We start from the raw sequence: 16,715 nt of genomic DNA, 5'->3' as shown, positions 1-16,715 counted from the left end.
GCCACAGGCGGAGGATTAACCAAGTGAACCACGGTGCCTGCCCCCAGTATCATACTGAATAGGGAAAAGCTGGAAGCATTTCCACTAAGATCCAAAACCAGACAGGGATGCCCACTTTCCCTGTTGCTATTCAATATAATCCTGGAAGTTTAAGCCAGAGTCATTAGGCAAGAAAAAGGAATCAAAGTGATACAAATTGGAAAAGGGGAAGTCAAATTATCCCTGTTTTGCAGATGACATGATCCTACATAGAGAGGAACCAAAAGACTCCACTAACAGACTATTGAAACTCATAACAAAGTTTAGTAAAGTTGCAGGATATAAAATCAACACACAAGAATCAATTGCCTTTATATACACAAACAACTCCATGACTGAAAAAGAACTTGTAAAATCAGTATTATTCAATATAGCTACAAAAAATAAAATACCTTGGAATAAATTTAGCCAAGGATGTGAAAGATCCCTACAAAGAAAATTACAAAACATTTACGAAAGAAATAGAGGACACAAAAAAATGGAAAATTTTTCCATGTTAATAAATTAGAATATCAATATCATCAAAATGTCTATATTACTCAAAAAATTTACAGATTTAATGCAATAACAATAAAACAGACAACCCAGTTAAGAAACGGGCAGGGACTGGTGCTGTGGTGCAGTGGGTTAAAGCCATAGTCTGCAGTGCCGGCATTCAATATGGGCACTGGTTTGAGTCCTGGCTGCTCCACTTCTGATCCAGCTCCCTGCTAATGTGCCTGGGAAAGCAGAAGATGGCCCAAGTCCTTGGGCCCCTGTACCCAAGTGGGAGATCTCAAAGAAGCTCCTGGCTCCTGGCTTCAGATCAGCTCAGCTCTGTTAAGGTATCTGGGGAGTGAACCAGCAGATGGAAGACCTCTCTGTCTCTATCTCTCTCTGTAGCTCTGTCTTTCAAATAAATAAATAAAAAAGAAGAAATGGGCAAAGGACTTAAACAGGAACTTTTCCAAAAGAGGAAATCCAAACAGCCAACAGAGACATGAAAAAATGCTCAGGATCACTAGCCATGAGAGAAATGCAAATCAAAACCACAATGAGATTTCACCGCATCCCTATTAAAATGGCTTTCATACAGAAATCAACAAACAACTAATGCTGGTGTGGAGCAGTGAGTTAAAGCCCTGGCCTGAAACCCCGGCATCCTATATGGGCGCCAGTTCAGGTCTCAGCTGCTCCACTTCTGATCCGGCTCTCTGCTATGGCCTGGGAAAGCAGTAGAGGATGGCCCAAGTGGGAGACCCGGAGGAAGCTCCTGGCTCCTGCCTTCGGATCGGCGCAGCTCTGGCCATTGCGGCCATTTGAGGATAGAAGTGGATAGAAGACCTCTCTCTCTGTCTCTACCTCTCTCTATAACTGTCTTTCAAATAAATAAAATAAATCTTTAAAAAAACAAAAAACAAAAAACAAATACTGGTGAGGATATGGGGAAAAGGGTACTCTAATCCATTGTTGGTGGGAATGTAAACTGGTACAACCACCACAGAAGATAGTATGGAGTCACCTCAGAAATCTGAATATAGACCTACCACATGATCTAGCCATCCCACTCCTGGGAATTTACCCAATGGAAATGAAATAACGATTATAAAAGAGTTATCTGTACCCCCATGTTTATTGCAGCTCAATTTATAATAGCTAAGATTTGGAATCAACCCAAATGGCCATCAACTGAAGACTGGGAAAAGAAATTAAGGGATATGTACACCATGTAATACTACACAACAGTCAACAACAACAACAAAAAAAAAAAAAAAAGGAAAGAAAGAAAGAAAGAAATCCTGTCATTTGCAACAAAATGTAAGAAACTGGAAAACAACATACTTAGTGAAATAAGCCAGTCCCAAAAGGACAAATATCATACATTCTCCCTGATCTGTGATAATTAATAGAACACATTAAAGGTAATCTACAGAAGTGAATTAACACTTTGGGATGTGATGACTTTGAACTGCCCTGTCTCGAATGTTGAAGAACATTTTTTTTCATACAATTTGTTGAACTCTTTACTTAGTACAGAGTTAATCTTCTGTGTATAAAGCTAATTGTAAATAATCTTAGTAAAATAAGTAAATGGGAATAGGAGACAGAAGAGGAGGAGGGGTGGTACTGTGGGTGGGAGGCTATGTACGGCACAAAGAATGACTATATTCCTAAAGTTGTATTTATAAAATGCGTGAAGTTTGTATTCCTTAAATAAAAGGTTTCTAGAAAAAAAAAAGAAAAAGAAAAGAAACAGAGGCCAGCACTGCGGCTCAATAGGCTAATCCTCCGCCTTGCGGCGCCGGCACACAGGGTTCTAGTCCCGGTCGGGGCGCCGGATTCTGTCCCGGTTGCCCCTCTTCCAGGCCAGCTCTCTGCTGTGGCCCGGGAAGGCAGTGGAGGATGGCCCAGGTCCTTGGGCCCTGCACCCCATGGGAGACCAGGGTAAGTACCTGGCTCCTGTCATTGGATCAGCGCGGTGCGCCAGCCGCGGTGGCCATTGGAGGATGAACCAACGGCAAAGGAAGACCTTTCTCTCAGTCTCTCTCTCTCACTGTCCACTCTGCCTGTCAAAAAAAAAAAAAAAAAAAAAGAAAAACAGAGCAGCTGGGACTTTAAACATCTCTGATAGAGGCTGCCTGCATACCCAGTGGTGGGTTAACCCACTGCACCACAATACTAGCCCCTAGTATTTTCTTCCTACCTCCCTATGTATAATTTTGGGGTGGCTCCTAGGAGGGATCACATTTCACTTTAGAGTCTATGAAAATAGAATAGGAATTAATGAAAAAAAAAATCTATGCATCTTCATGTCCATTCAGAATATAGGAATAACAAGCAAAAGAAAGAGGCCAGACAGCTGGAAACAGAAACACACTCACCAGGGAAAGTGTTACATTGTTTCAGATACTTCAAACCCTCCATCTGGTCTGTTTTCTCTTGGTCTGCATTGAATTTTATCACTTTCACTTAAGTATCAAGAAGAGCAATTTGAATTTGAACTTTAATTTAAAGTGTTCAGTTTCAATTCAGCTCTGATAAGGGGGCCATAACCAGGAATAAATTTAAATTCCACAGGATAATCAGAAAGAGGAGGGCAGGAGGAAGCAGCAGCCAGGTAGGAAAGAAGGGCATGGAGGTCGCTGGCAGGGCAGAGGACAGGAGGGAGAGGACACAAGGGCGGGGCTAAGATGCATGGTTCTGGAGGGGTCCAGGGAATGGCAGCACAAGCCAGGGGACAGTGTCCTCGTGCCCAGAGGCCATTTCTTGTGCCCCAGCTCTGCCCCTCTCACCTGAGGGGGACTGCTCTGCTCCAGGCTCAGCCCAAGTGCCGCCTCCCCACAGAAGCCAACCAGGCTGCTCCTAAACTCAGGGCTTACTCTGTCCTTGGTGCTGCTGCTGTATTGCACTGCAGACACTAACACTGGTCTCTGCTGGGGAGGATGCTGACAGTAGTAATGCCTATGACACATATTCCTTGGGAGCCAATCAAAAAGGTGACTGTTGGGGCCGGCACCATCACGTAGCTGGTGCCACCACCTGCAATGCCAGCGTCCATGTGGGCATCCCATATAGGCGCTGATTCAAGTTGCGCTGTTCCACTTCTGATCCACCTCCCTACTAATGCACTTGGGAAAGCAGCAGAAGATTGCCTGAGTGTTTGAGCCCTTGCCACCCATGTGGGAGACCTGGATGAAGCTCCTGGCTCCCGGCTTCGGCCTGGCCCCACCCTGGCTATTGTGGCCATCTGAGGAGTAAACCAGTGAATAGAAGATCTCTCTGTCTCTCCCTCTTGCTCTGTATTTCTTTCAAAATTAATTTAAAAAAAAAAGTATACTGTCCTGGTTAAATGCCTAGTTTCAGTATTAAAGATACCTGAGCCAATGAATCTAACTGTATATCAAACTGATATCATAACATGTAAGGAAATTAAAACTAATCCAAATAACTTTTCAATATAGTACTTTGACATAAAGAACTGAAAAAAGATTATGACCCTTAGTTACTGATTTCTATCTCAATTTTCACAATATAAATATAAAATGTAAACACAATAGAACACAAGAATTCGCTCTACTATCTTGTCAACTTTTCTGTAAATCTAAAATTATTCACAAGTAATAATTTTATGTGTCAGGGCCGGTGTTGTGGTGTAGCAGGTAAAGCCATGTCCTGAAGTGCTGGCATCCCGTATGTGTGCCGGTTCAAGTCCTGGGTGCTCCACTTCCAATCCAGCTCTCTGCTATGGCCTGGGAAAGCAGCAGAATATGGCCCAAGTCCTTGGGCCCCTGCATCCACGTGGGAGACCCGGAAGAAGCTCCTGGCTCCTAGCTTCAGATGGGCACAGCTCCAGCCATTGCGGCCATCTGGGGAGTGAACTAGCAGATGGAAGACTTCTCTTTCTGTGCCTCTCCTTCTCATTCTGTGTAACTCTTTCAAATAAATAAATAAATCTTTAAAAAACAGAATTCTGGCCGGCGCAGCAGCTCACTAGGATAATCCTCCGCCTGTGGCGCCAGCACCCCAAGTTCTAGTCCCAATTGGGGCACCAGTTCTGTCCCAGTTGCTCTTCTTCCAGTCCAGCTCTCTGCTGTGGCCCAGGAAGGCAGTGGAGGATGGCCCAAGTGCTTGGGCCATGCACCTGCATGGGAGACCAGGAGGAAGCACCTGGCTCCTGGCTTCAGATCACCGCAGCGCGGCCATTTCGGGGGTGAACCAACGGAAGGAAGACCTTTCTCTCTGTCTCTCTCTCTCACTGTCTAACTCTGCCTGTCCAAAAAAAAAAAAAAAAAAAAAAAAGAATTTTATGTGTATGTGTATGTACAGAAACAGCACAAAATCCATCAACTGATAAAAGGATAAATATATGATACTGGGTAACCATACAATTGAAAATCATTCAACAATAAAAAGGAATTGAATAGTGATGCATGCTACAACACAAATGAACTTTGAAAACATCACTAAATGGAAGACGTTAGTCATAAAGGATCAATATAGTGGGGGCAGGTGCTGTGGCATAGCGGGTAAAGCCACCGTCTGCAGTGCCAGCATCCCACATGGGTGCCAGTTGGAGACCCGGCTGCTCCTCTTCTGCTCCAGCTCTCTGCTATGGCCTGGGAAAGCAGTAGAAGATGGCCCAAGTCCTTGGGCCCCTGTACCCACATGGGAGACCTGGAAGAAGCTCCTGGCTCCTGACTTCTGATTGGCACAGCTCTGGCAGTTGTGGCCAATTGGGGAGTGAATCAGCGGATGGAAGACCTCTCTCTCTGTCTCTCTGCCTCTCCTTCTTTCTTGTGTAACTCTTTCAAATAAATAAATCCTTAAAAAAAAAAAAAAAAGGATCAATATAGTTATGGTCCCATTTATGTGAAATGTCCAGAATAGACAAATCTACAGAAACAGAAAGCAGGTAACTGGCTGTTTTAGGCTGGAAAAGTTGGGCAGAAAATTGGAGTTTCTTTTTAAAATGATGAAAATGTTCTTAAATTGTGGGGATGGTTGAGCAACTCTGACTACACTAAAAAATAAGGAACTGGTTTTTTAAGACTTATTTTATTCATTTTAAAGGCAGAGTTACAGAAAGATGGAGGGAGGGAGGGAGGGAGGGAAAGAATCAATCTTCTATCTGTTGCTTCACTCCCCCAAATGGTCACAACTGCCAGGGCTGGGCCAGGCCAAAGCCAGGAGTTTCATCCAGTCTCTCATGTAGGTGCAGAATCAATGTAATTGGGTAAGTTAAAAAATGAATAAATGAGAATAATGGACATTGGAAGAGTGGTGTAACCTGGAGGTCTCCATGGAATCTAACACATGTCAAAATAGGATACTAAAGTATAGCACTGCCAAAAGTGAAGGAAAGGTCAGAGTTAGATGCTTAAAATATTTTAAGTGATAGATCATTATGATAAAGTGTGGGGTAATATTTCCCCACCCTGACTACACAGCTGGAATGCTTTAAAAAAAAATCAGACCAAAGGAGTAAGAATTTCTGTATTTTTTAAGCTGCCCAATTAATTAATTTTACAGCCAGAATTGAAAACTATTAGTAAAGGGTGGAATCATAAAAGTCAGTAGCTGAGGTGGCTTAAAAAAAATGTTATTTGCATATTCAAGAACTTTAATAGGGAATAGGTTCAGCACAGCACTTAACTTGATGCTTGGGATGCCTGTATCCCCTATCAGAATATCAGTTAATGGAAGGAGACAAATTTCATTTGAGGCTTTTACACGGCAGGGGTAGGGAGGACACCAAGCACTTGGGTCACAATCTACTACTTTCCTTCCCAGGCATGTTAGTAGGAAGCTGGACCAGAAGCAGAGAAGCTGGGACTCAAATCAGCACTACAATATAGGATGCCAGTATCACAAGCGGTGATTAACCTGCTGCACCATAACATTGGCCGTAACCCTTTAAAGGAAAGGTTTTTTTCTTTCCTTTTCTTTTATTAAAGATCTATTTATTTACTTGAAAGTCGTAGCTATACACACACACACACACACACACACACACACAGATCTTTGATCCACTGTTTCACTCCCCAAATCACCGCATCGGCCAGGTCTTGGGCCAGGTTGAAGCTAGGAGCCAGGAGTTTCATCAGGTCTCCCATGTGGCTCTTCTGCTGCTTTCTAAAACCATCAGCAGGGAGCTGGATCAGAAGTGGAGCACCCAGGACATGAACAGTGCCCATACAAGATACTGGCGCCACAGGTGGAAGTTTTACCTGCCCTATCCCTTTTATTTTAAAGGAGAGAAATTTTCTTTTTCTTTTTTGTTCTGTAATTTTTTTTATTTTTATTTTATTTTATTTTTATTTTTTATTTTTTGAAAGGCAGAGTGGACAGTGAGAGAGAGAGAGAGAGAGAAAGGTCTTCCTTTGCCGTTGGTTCACCCTCCAATGGCCGCCGCAGCCGGCGCGCTGCGGCCGGCGCACCGCGCTGATCCGATGGCAGGAACCAGGTACTTATCCTGGTCTCCCATGGGGTGCAGGGCCCAAGCACCTGGGCCATCCTCCACTGCACTCCCTGGCCACAGCAGAGAGCTGGCCTGGAAGAGGGGCAACCAGGACAGATCCTGCGCCCTAACCGGGACTAGAACCCGGTGTGCCGGCGCCACTAGGCGGAGGATTAGCCTAGTGAGCCGCGGCGCCGGCCCTAGTTCTGTAATTTTTTAAAATTTTATTTATTTACTTATTAATTAACTGAAAGGGGGAGGGGGGGAGGGGGGGAGGGAGGGAGGGAGAGGGAGAGAGAGAGAGAGAGAGAGATGGATCTTCTATTTGCTGGTTCACTCCCAAAAAGCCTGCAATTACTGGGGCTAGGCCAAAACAAAGCCAAGACCCTAGAACTCAAACCAGATCTCCCATATGGGTGGCGGGAACCAAGTACTTGAACCACAACCTGCTGCTGCTCAGGGTATGCAATATGAGGGAGTTGGAATAGGAAGCAGACAGGGGACTTGAACTCAGGCACTCCAATATGGGAAATAGGCATCTCAACCAATTACACCAAATGCCTACTCCTGTCCTTTTTTTTTTTTTTTTAAATGAAGAGGAAAATCAGACACAAGCGAGGAAAATTAAGTGTACTGAATTAATTAAGAGTCGGCCAGCGCCGCAGCTCACTAGGGTAATCCTCTGCCTTGCGGCGCCAGCACACCAGGTTCTAGTCCAGGTCGGGGCACCGGATTCTGTCCCGGTTGCCCCTCTTCCAGGCCAGCTCTCTGCTGTGGCCAGGGAGTGCAGTGGAGGATGGCCCAGGTACTTGGGCCCTGCACCCCATGGGAGACCAGGATAAGTACCTGGCTCCTGCCATCGGATCAGCGCGTTGCGTGGGCTGCAGCGCGCCGGACGCGGCAGCCATTGGAGGGTGAACCAATGGCAAAGGAAGACCTTTCTCTCTCTCTCTCTCTCTCACTGTCCACTCTGCCTGTCAAAAATTTAAAAAAAAAGAGTTAAGAGTCCTAAGTTACATATGAAATAGTATAATATTTTTATTTATTTAATTATTTGTAAGGCAAAGAGATGGATAGAAGACTTCCCTTTACTAGTTCACACCCCAAATGCCTCCAACATCTAAGGCTGACACTGGGAGCTTGAATACAATCCAGGGCTCCCACACTGGTGGCAGGAATCCAGTTCCTTGAGCCATAAACGCTGCCTCCGCCTCTCAAAGCCTCTGCTGCCTCTCAGGGTCTGCACAAGAAGGAAGCTGGAGTCAGGAACAAGTTACTCCAATGTGGTATGTAGGCATCTTAACCTGGGCTAATCATCCACTGCATATAATATTATTTGAAGGTAGATTATAGGAAGTTAAATACACATATCATAAGCCCTAAGGCAACTACTTAAAAAAACAAAAGACAGGCCAGCACCGTGGCTCAATAGGCTAATCCTCCACCTAGGGGCGCCGGCACACTGGGTTCTAGTCCCAGTCGGGGCGCTGGATTCTGTCCCAGTTGCCCCTCTTCCAGGACAGCTCTCTGCTGTGGCCCAGGAAGGCAGTGGAGGATGGCCCAAGTGCTTGGGCCCTGCACCCCATGGGAGACCAGGAGAAGCACCTGGCTCCTGCCTTCGGATCAGCGCAGTGCGCTGGCCGCAGCACGCCAGCCGTGGCGGCCATTGGAGGGTGAACCAACGGCAAAAAGGAAGACTTTTCTCTCCGTCTCTCTCTCACTATCCATTCTGCCTGTCAAAAAAAAAAAAAAAAAAAAAAAAAGACATATAGCTAACAAGACAATGTGGCGATAAAATAAAATACTAAAAGGCTATCATTGTGGCACAGTGGTTCAAGCCACCATCAATGATACCAGTATCTCACAAGAACACTGGTTGAAGTCCAGGCTGCTCTATTTCTGATCACCTCTCTGCTAATGTGCCTGGGAAAGTAGTGAAAGATGGCCCAAGTGCTTGGGTCCCTATCACCCACAAGACCTAGATGGACTTTCAGGCTCCTGCTTTGGCCTAGCCCAACCCTGGCCATTGTGGCCATTTGGGGAATAGAACAGCAGATGGAAGATCTCTCTGTCTGTATCCATCACTCTGCCTTTCAAACAAATGAATCTTTATAATAAAAACAAAAGAAATAAAGAAGGCAAGTTGAAGACAAATAGTAAGATAATTGATTTCAAACCAACCATATCAATAATTTCACTGAATTTCAATGGTCTACAAAGACAAGCAAAAATATATGTCTACATAAAAACTTCTATAGAAATGTCCACAGCAGCATTCCTCAAAATAGCCAAAAGGTGGAAACTACCCAAATGTCCATCAAGTCATGGATAAATAAAAGGTGGAAATTCTATACACCGAAATGGTATCCAGCTATACAAAGGAATGGAAATACTACTGAACATGGAAGGCATTATGCTAAGTCAAAGAAACCAGACTCAAATGATGATGTACTATTTGATTCCACTTATAGGAAATATCCAGAATAGGGAAATCCACAGAGAAAGAATGTAAACTAGTGGTTGTCAGGGTCTGGGGGAAAAGGGTATAGGGAGTGACTCCTTAAAGGGTTCACTAGAGTAACAAAAATATTCTGGAATTAGATAGTGGGGATAGCTGCATAACACCGACACAATACTGAATGCCACTGAACTGTACATTTTAAATGGCTAAAGTGGTAAATTTTATATTATATAAATTTTGTCACAACTTTTTTTTTTTTTAGAAGAATGAAGTTGGGGCAAGCACTATGGCTCAGCAGATTAAAACTGCGGTCTACAGCACCAGCATCCCATATAGGTGTCAGTTCGAGCCCTGGTTGCGCCACTTCTGATCCAGCTCCCTGTTAATGCACCTGGGAAAGCAGTTGGAGATGGCCTCAAGTGTTGGTCCCCTGCCACCCACATGGGAGACCCAGAGGAGGCTCCTGGCTCTGGCCTGGCCCAGCCCTAGATGTTGCAGATATTTGGGGAGTGAACAGCAGATGGAAGATCTCTGTATATCTCCTTTTCTCTCTCTGTAACTCAGCCTTTCAAATGGATAGATAAATCTTAAAAAAAAAAAAAAAAATGAAGCTTTGATACATACTACAATATGGATAAACCTCAAAGACATTTTCCTAAATGCAAGGAGTCAGACCCAAAAGATCGCATATTACAGAACTTAATTTTTGTCAAATGTCCAAAATAAATCAATCTGTGCAATCAGATTACCTACTGGGTACCTAGGGCTAGAGTAGGAAAGAAGGGGATTGGAGAGTGACTATTAATGAAAACAAGGTTTCTTTCTAGGGTGATCAAAAACACTGTAAAATTACATTACCTTAGGGCTAGCACAGCAGGTTAAGCTGCCACCTGTGACAACCAGCATCCTATATCACAGTACCATTTCAGTTAGAGTCTTGGCTGCGCCACTTTTGACCCAGTATTTCTGCTAATGCACCTGGGAAAGCAGTAGAAGACAGTCGAAATGCTTGGGCCCCTACCACCCATGTGGGAAACCTGGATGAAATTCCAGACTCCTGGATGAGCCCTGGTCGTTGTGGCCATTTAGGGAGTGACCCAGGAGATGGAAGACCTCTCTATCTCCCTATGTAGTGACACTAACTTTCAGATAAATAACATAAATCTTTAAAAAAAATTTAAACATGCATATATCCAATAAAAGAACATCAGCCGGCACTTTGGCATGGTGGGCTAAGCCTCCACCCATGGCACCAACATTCTATATGGGCACCAATTCAAGTCCTGGCTGCTCATCTTCTGATCCAGCTCTCTGCTATGGCCTGAGAAAGCAGTAGAAGACTGCACAAGTGCTTGGGCCCCTGCACCCACGTGGGAGACCTAGAAGAAGCTCCTGGCTTGGGATCAGCCCAGATCCAGCCACTGCAACCATTTGAGGAGTAAACCAGCAGATAGAAGACCTTTCTGTCTTTCCCTCTGTCTGTAACTCTACCACTCAAGTAAATAAATGAATTTTTTTTTTTTTTTTTTTTGACAGGCAGAGTGGATAGTGAGAGAGAGAGACAGAGAGAAAGGTCTTCCTTTGCCATTGGTTCACCCTCCAATGGCTGCCGCAGCCAGCGCGCAATGGCCGGCGCACTGCGCTGATCTGAAGGCAGGAGCCAGGTGCTTCTCCTGGTCTCCCATGCGGGTGCAGGACCCAAGCACTTGGGCCATCCTCCACTGCACTCCCAGGCCACAGCAGAGAGCTGGCCTGGAAGAGGGGCAACTGGGACAGAATCCGGCGCCCTGACCGGGACTAGAACCCTGTGTGCCTGCACCACAGGTGGAGGATTAGCCTAGTGAGTGAGCCGCGGCGCCGGCCTAATAAATGAAATCTTAAAAAAAATCAAAGAATATGGAGCAAAAAATGATAGATCTCAAAGGATATATAAAACAAGTCTAGATAAATTTAAAGTAATGTAAATTATACAGAATATCTTCTTTGGAATGGAATTAATTTTAAAAACATTAATAAAGGGGCCAGGGCTGTGGTGCAGTAGGTTAATCCTCTGCCTACAGTACCGCCATCCCATATGGGTGCCAGTTCTAGTCCTGGCTGCTCCTCTTCTGATCAGGTCTTGGCTATGGCCTGGGAAAGCAGTAGAAAATGACCCAAGTGTTTGGGCCCCTGCACCCACATGGGAGACTTGGAAGAAGCTCCTGGCTTTGGATCAGCCCAGCTCCGGCCGTTGCAGCCATCTGGGGAGTGAACCAGCGGATGGAAGACTCTCTCTGTCTCTACTTCTCTCTGTAACTCTGTCTTTCAAATAAATAAATAAAATCTTTTTTTAAAAAAAAGTTATTGTATGCAGTTTTAAAAAAATTATAAAAAAGACAACTTATGGTTCAGAGCTACAGTGCAGGCAGCAAGCAAGGATCTGGAAGGGACCACAAGCCTCTGCAGGACCCAGACAGACCAAGTCACTCAGGAACCACCCACACTCCTGCCCCCAATAGCATGCCCTATGGGAGCTGCTCCTTGTCAAGGGCCAGGAGTAGAAAGCTGAGTGGTAGAGCACAGCCTCTTCCCACTGCTGACCCACTTCAATGAGGGCCCTTTCTAATGTCAAGAACAAGACAGCATCCAAGTATTAACATCAGACAAAAGATCTTCCAGATCTTCTATATAGAAGAGGTAACAGGCATGAGTACTGGGACCACCTTCCAAGGGGCTTAAAGAACAGCATTATTCTCTGCAAGTTCATAAGCAACTAAAGCAAGGCTCACTGAGGAAGGTTAACAAGGTCTCATCAAACTGGCCTCAGATGTGAAACACTGGCAACTTTATTAAAAGCTATTCAGGTATATGGCATGAAGCCACATAACGTGTTTCAAAGAGGATCTTTTTGAGAATGGAAATACGACCCACATTCGGACTATGTTGGTAGCTCTAGAGGGTCAGCCTAAAACACAAAAGGATCCATAGAATCATTGACACTGAAGTTAATTATGCAAAAAAACAAACAAGACATTTTGATGAAGGAAAACTAAAGCTGGCCAAAGTAAAACTGGTTTGCAAATGAAAAGGCAAGTGGGAATGTTAGCATCAGAGGTATCTACAATCAGAAGTTAGCTCTATAGCCAATGGACAACTCGATGATCTCACTACAGTAGGGAACAAAGAAAGCTACTTCCCTTGAAGGAATGAGTATACACAGGTTTGGGCAGCAAATAAATTATCCCAAATACTGTGCTGCTCCACCAGAGTCTGCCATTCACAAAGACAGCCAAAACATAGGAACAAATGGGTTACAAATCAGTGATAGCAATTCCTAGACAGAATACTCAGGTAAGTATCATCGGAGTGCTAGGATGACTACCCTAGGGATTACTAGTGTGATGACCAAGGCAGTGATTGCTAGAATCATACAGAGGAGCCTAATATTTAGTACACTGTTTTTGTTTTGTTTAATATTTATTTTATTTATTTGAAAAGCAGATTACAGAAAGACAGAGGGAGAGACACAGTCTTCCATTCACTAGTTCACGCCACAGATGGCTACAATCGCCAGGGCTTGACCAGGCAAAAGCCAGGAGCCAGCAGCTTCATCAGGGACCCAAGCACTTGGACCATATTCTGCTGCTTCCCCAGGGGCATTACCTGGGAGTTGGATCAGAAGTGGAGCAGATGGGACTTGGACTGGCACCCATATGAGATACAGACTTAACCTACTACACAGGATCCTAGTACACTATTCTTATTCAGGGAGAACCAAGCTAGCCTTGAATAACTTTTATCATGTAACCCTAAAATTATTAAACTTATTATACCTAGAAAAGAAATTGCCTTGCATACATTCCTTTTCGCTTTGTCTGTCTCTTCCCTAAACAGTTACAGAAATCCTATGGGATAATCAATAACTTACATGTGAAGTAAAAAGGAATACTGTGAAACGGGAGTACAGCCAATTCTTTTATTAAAGATTCTTGCATATTTTTTAAGATCTATTTATGAGGCCAGCACTGTGGAACAGTGGGTAAAGCAGCCGCCTACAGTGCCAGCATCCCATTTGCGTACCGGTTCAAGTCCCAGCTGCTCTGCTTCCAATCCAGCTTCCTGCTAATGCACCTGGGAAAGCAGTGGAAGATAGCCCAAGTACTTGGAACCTGCATCCATGTAGGAGACCCAGAAGAAGCTCTGGGCTCCTGACTTCAGACTGGCCCAGCCTCAGACATCATGGGCATTTGGTTAATAAGTCAGTGGATGGAGAATCTCTCCCTCTCTGTCTCTTCTCTTCCTCTCTCTCTCCCTCCTCTTCCCATAACTCCGCCATTCAAATAAATAATCTTCTCCCACTGCCTGTCATCCACCTTCCTGCTAATGTACTTGAGAGGCAGCAAATAATGGCTCAATTATTGAGTCCCTGCCACCCACATGGGAGACCTAAAGGGAGTTCCCAGCTCCTGGCTTCAGCTTGGCCCAGACCTGGCAGTTCCAGCCATTTGAGGAGTGAACCAGTGGGTGGAAGACATGACTCTCAAATAAATAAAAATGAATAAAATAAACATTTTTAAAATCTGATTTCGGGGGCCGGTGCTGTAGTGTAGTGGGTAAAGCCGCTGCTTGCAGTGCCAGTATCCCATATGGGTGCCGGTTCAAGTCCTGGCTGCTCCACTTCCAATCCAGCACTCTGCCATGGCCTGGGAAAGCAGCAGAAGATGGCCCAAGTCCCTGGGCACCTGCACCCAAGTGGAAGACCAGGAGGAAGCTCCAGGCTCCTGGCTTTGGATCGGCACAGCTCCGGCAGTTGCAGCCAAGTGGGGAGTAAATCAGCGGATGGAAGACCTCTCTCTCTCTCTCTCTCTCTCTATCTCTCTCTCTCTCTCTCTTTCTCTCCTTCTCTCTATGTAACACTGACTTTCAAATAAATAAATAAATCTTTAAAGAAAAAAATCTGATTTCAACTCAGATGAACAAATTCTTTAAAAGCCAGAAATTATCAAAACTAATAGAAAAAAATAGGAAGAAATTACCAAAACTGACATAAGAAACAGAAAACCTAAATAGTCTAAATATCCAAGGACTGCCAGCTATTCCCAGAAATGGGAAGAGGCAAGGATGTATTCTTCCCTAAAGCCTTTGGAGGGACCATGCCCTGCCATAACTTCCATTTTAGATTTCTGGTTTCCAGAACCGTGAGAGAACAAATTTCTAATGCTTAGGAATCATCTTGTTTGGGGTAACATTACAGCAACCCAAAGAAACTACTGTATAAGCTGCATAATATTTGGATGTAGTGAAACAAAAAAAGGTATTCAATTTAACTTCATTTATTGTTACTTGTTTTAGTGTGGGGCTACTAGAAAATTAAAATGACATATATGGCTTAAATTATATTTCTCACTGACAGCAGTAATCTAGATGGTGGCAATTAAGGTAGAAAAAAAGAAATGAAGATGTACAACTGACTTTCTATGCATGAATTATGAGTATTTGTGAAGAAATCCTAAGAAATCTAAAAGGGTCTAAAACTAAAATGTGAATTTAGTAAGGTACTATATGAAGTCAATATACAGAAAAAATATATTCAGGACCAGCATTGTGGCATAGTGGGTAAAGCTCAATGCTGGCATCCAACATGGGTGCCTTTTCAAGTCCTGCCTGCTCCACTTCCAATCCAGCTCCCTGCTAATGTGCCTGGGAAAGCAGCAGAGGATGGCTCATGTGCTTGGGCCTCTGCACCCATGTGGGAGATCCGGCAGAAGCATCTGGCTAGTGGCTTTGGACCGGCCCAGTTCCAGCAATTGGAGCCATTTGGGGAATGAACCAGCAGATGGAAGATTTCTCTCTCCTCTCTTCTAACTCTGCCTTTCAAATAAATAAATCTTTAAAAATATAATTATATATTCTATCTCTATATACTATTGGCAGAAAAATAAGTTTAAACAAACAGTAACACTGGCATCAGAGCATCAGAAAACATGAAATACTTAGAAATAAATTGAACAAAACATGTATAAGAACTATGAAATGAAAATTATAAAAACACTGCTAAGGGATGGTCATTGTGGCACAGGTTAAGCTGCACTTGGGACATCCATATCAGAATGCCTGGGTTCAAGTCCTGACTCTGCTTCTGATACAACTTCCTGATAATTCAAGCCATGGGAGACAACAGACGATGGCTCAAGTACTTGGGTCCCCACCACCTACATGGGAAGCCTCGATGGAGTTCCTGGCTCTTGGCTTCAGCCTTACTCAGCCCTAGGTGTTGAGGCATTTAAGGAATGAACCAGCTGATGGAAGATATCTCTCCAGCTGCCTTTCAAATAAAATGCAACATTTTTTCAAAAAATAAAAATACAAACTTATTTTCTCTTAACTGCTTATTTATGTACAGTTTCTTGAAAGGCACAGTGAGAGAGAAATTGATAGAGAGACAGACAAATATCTTCCATCCACTGATTCACTCCCCAAATACCCACAACAACCAGGGATGGGCCAGGCCAAAGCTAAGATGCTGGTACTCCTTCTGGGTCTCAGGGGCACAGATACGCGAGACATCAACCACTGCCTCCCAGGATACACTAACAGGCAGCTCAATTAGAAACAGAACAGCCATAGAAGATGAACACATCCCAAACAGCAGGGTAACCAACTGCACCAAAATATCCACCCTCAAATCTTAAATTCTACAAATATGAACGTGTTCTGTAAAAACATGTAAAAGAATGTTTAAAATAAATGACATGTTGGAGGACATACACTGTAAGGCTTGCTATAAAGAAACAGCAATAAGGACAATAAAGGGGCCAGTGCTGCAGCATAGTAGGCTAAACCTCCGCCTGCAGCACTGGCAACTGATATGGGCACCAGTTCATGTCCCAGCTGCTCCTCTGCTGATCCACCTCTCTGCTAAGGCCTGGGAAAGCAGCAGAAGATGGCCTATGTCCTTGGGTCCTCGCACCTGCATGGGAGACCCAGAAAAAGCTTCTTGTTCCTGTCTTTGGATTGGCCCAACTCAGCCTTTACAACCATTTGGGAAGCAAACCAGTAGATGGAAGACCTCTGTGTCTGTAATTCTACTTCTCAAATAAATAAATAACATCTTTTTTTTTAAAAAAAAAAAAAAAAAGGATAATAAAGCATTGGTACAAAAATTGACATATAGATCAATGGAACAGAAAAAGAGAGACCAGATATATCCCTAAACTTATAAAAAAGGGGTCAGACTGCATATAACTGCCAAATTAATAAGCAGAACAAACATGAAAAACAAATGGGAAAAAAGGAAAT

At 43.9% G+C, this 16,715-nt stretch overlaps 1 protein-coding gene and 1 pseudogene across 8 annotated transcripts in view; one reads left to right on the top strand and one right to left on the bottom strand.

Annotated features, from left to right (window-relative positions):
- The window catches only part of DENND4C (DENN domain containing 4C), a 127,943-nt gene that overhangs the window by 105,010 nt on the left and 6,218 nt on the right, over positions 1-16,715 (bottom strand). The window lies entirely within an intron of this gene.
- LOC103348090 (calponin-3 pseudogene) lies at positions 12,019-12,813 on the top strand (annotated as a pseudogene).

The sequence above is a fragment of the Oryctolagus cuniculus genome, chromosome 1 (genome assembly GCF_051225735.1).
Source record: "Oryctolagus cuniculus isolate XC-2025 breed Fujian yellow rabbit chromosome 1, ASM5122573v1, whole genome shotgun sequence".
Classification (NCBI taxonomy): domain Eukaryota; kingdom Metazoa; phylum Chordata; class Mammalia; order Lagomorpha; family Leporidae; genus Oryctolagus; species Oryctolagus cuniculus.
This window is presented reverse-complemented; position numbering and strand designations above follow the sequence as displayed.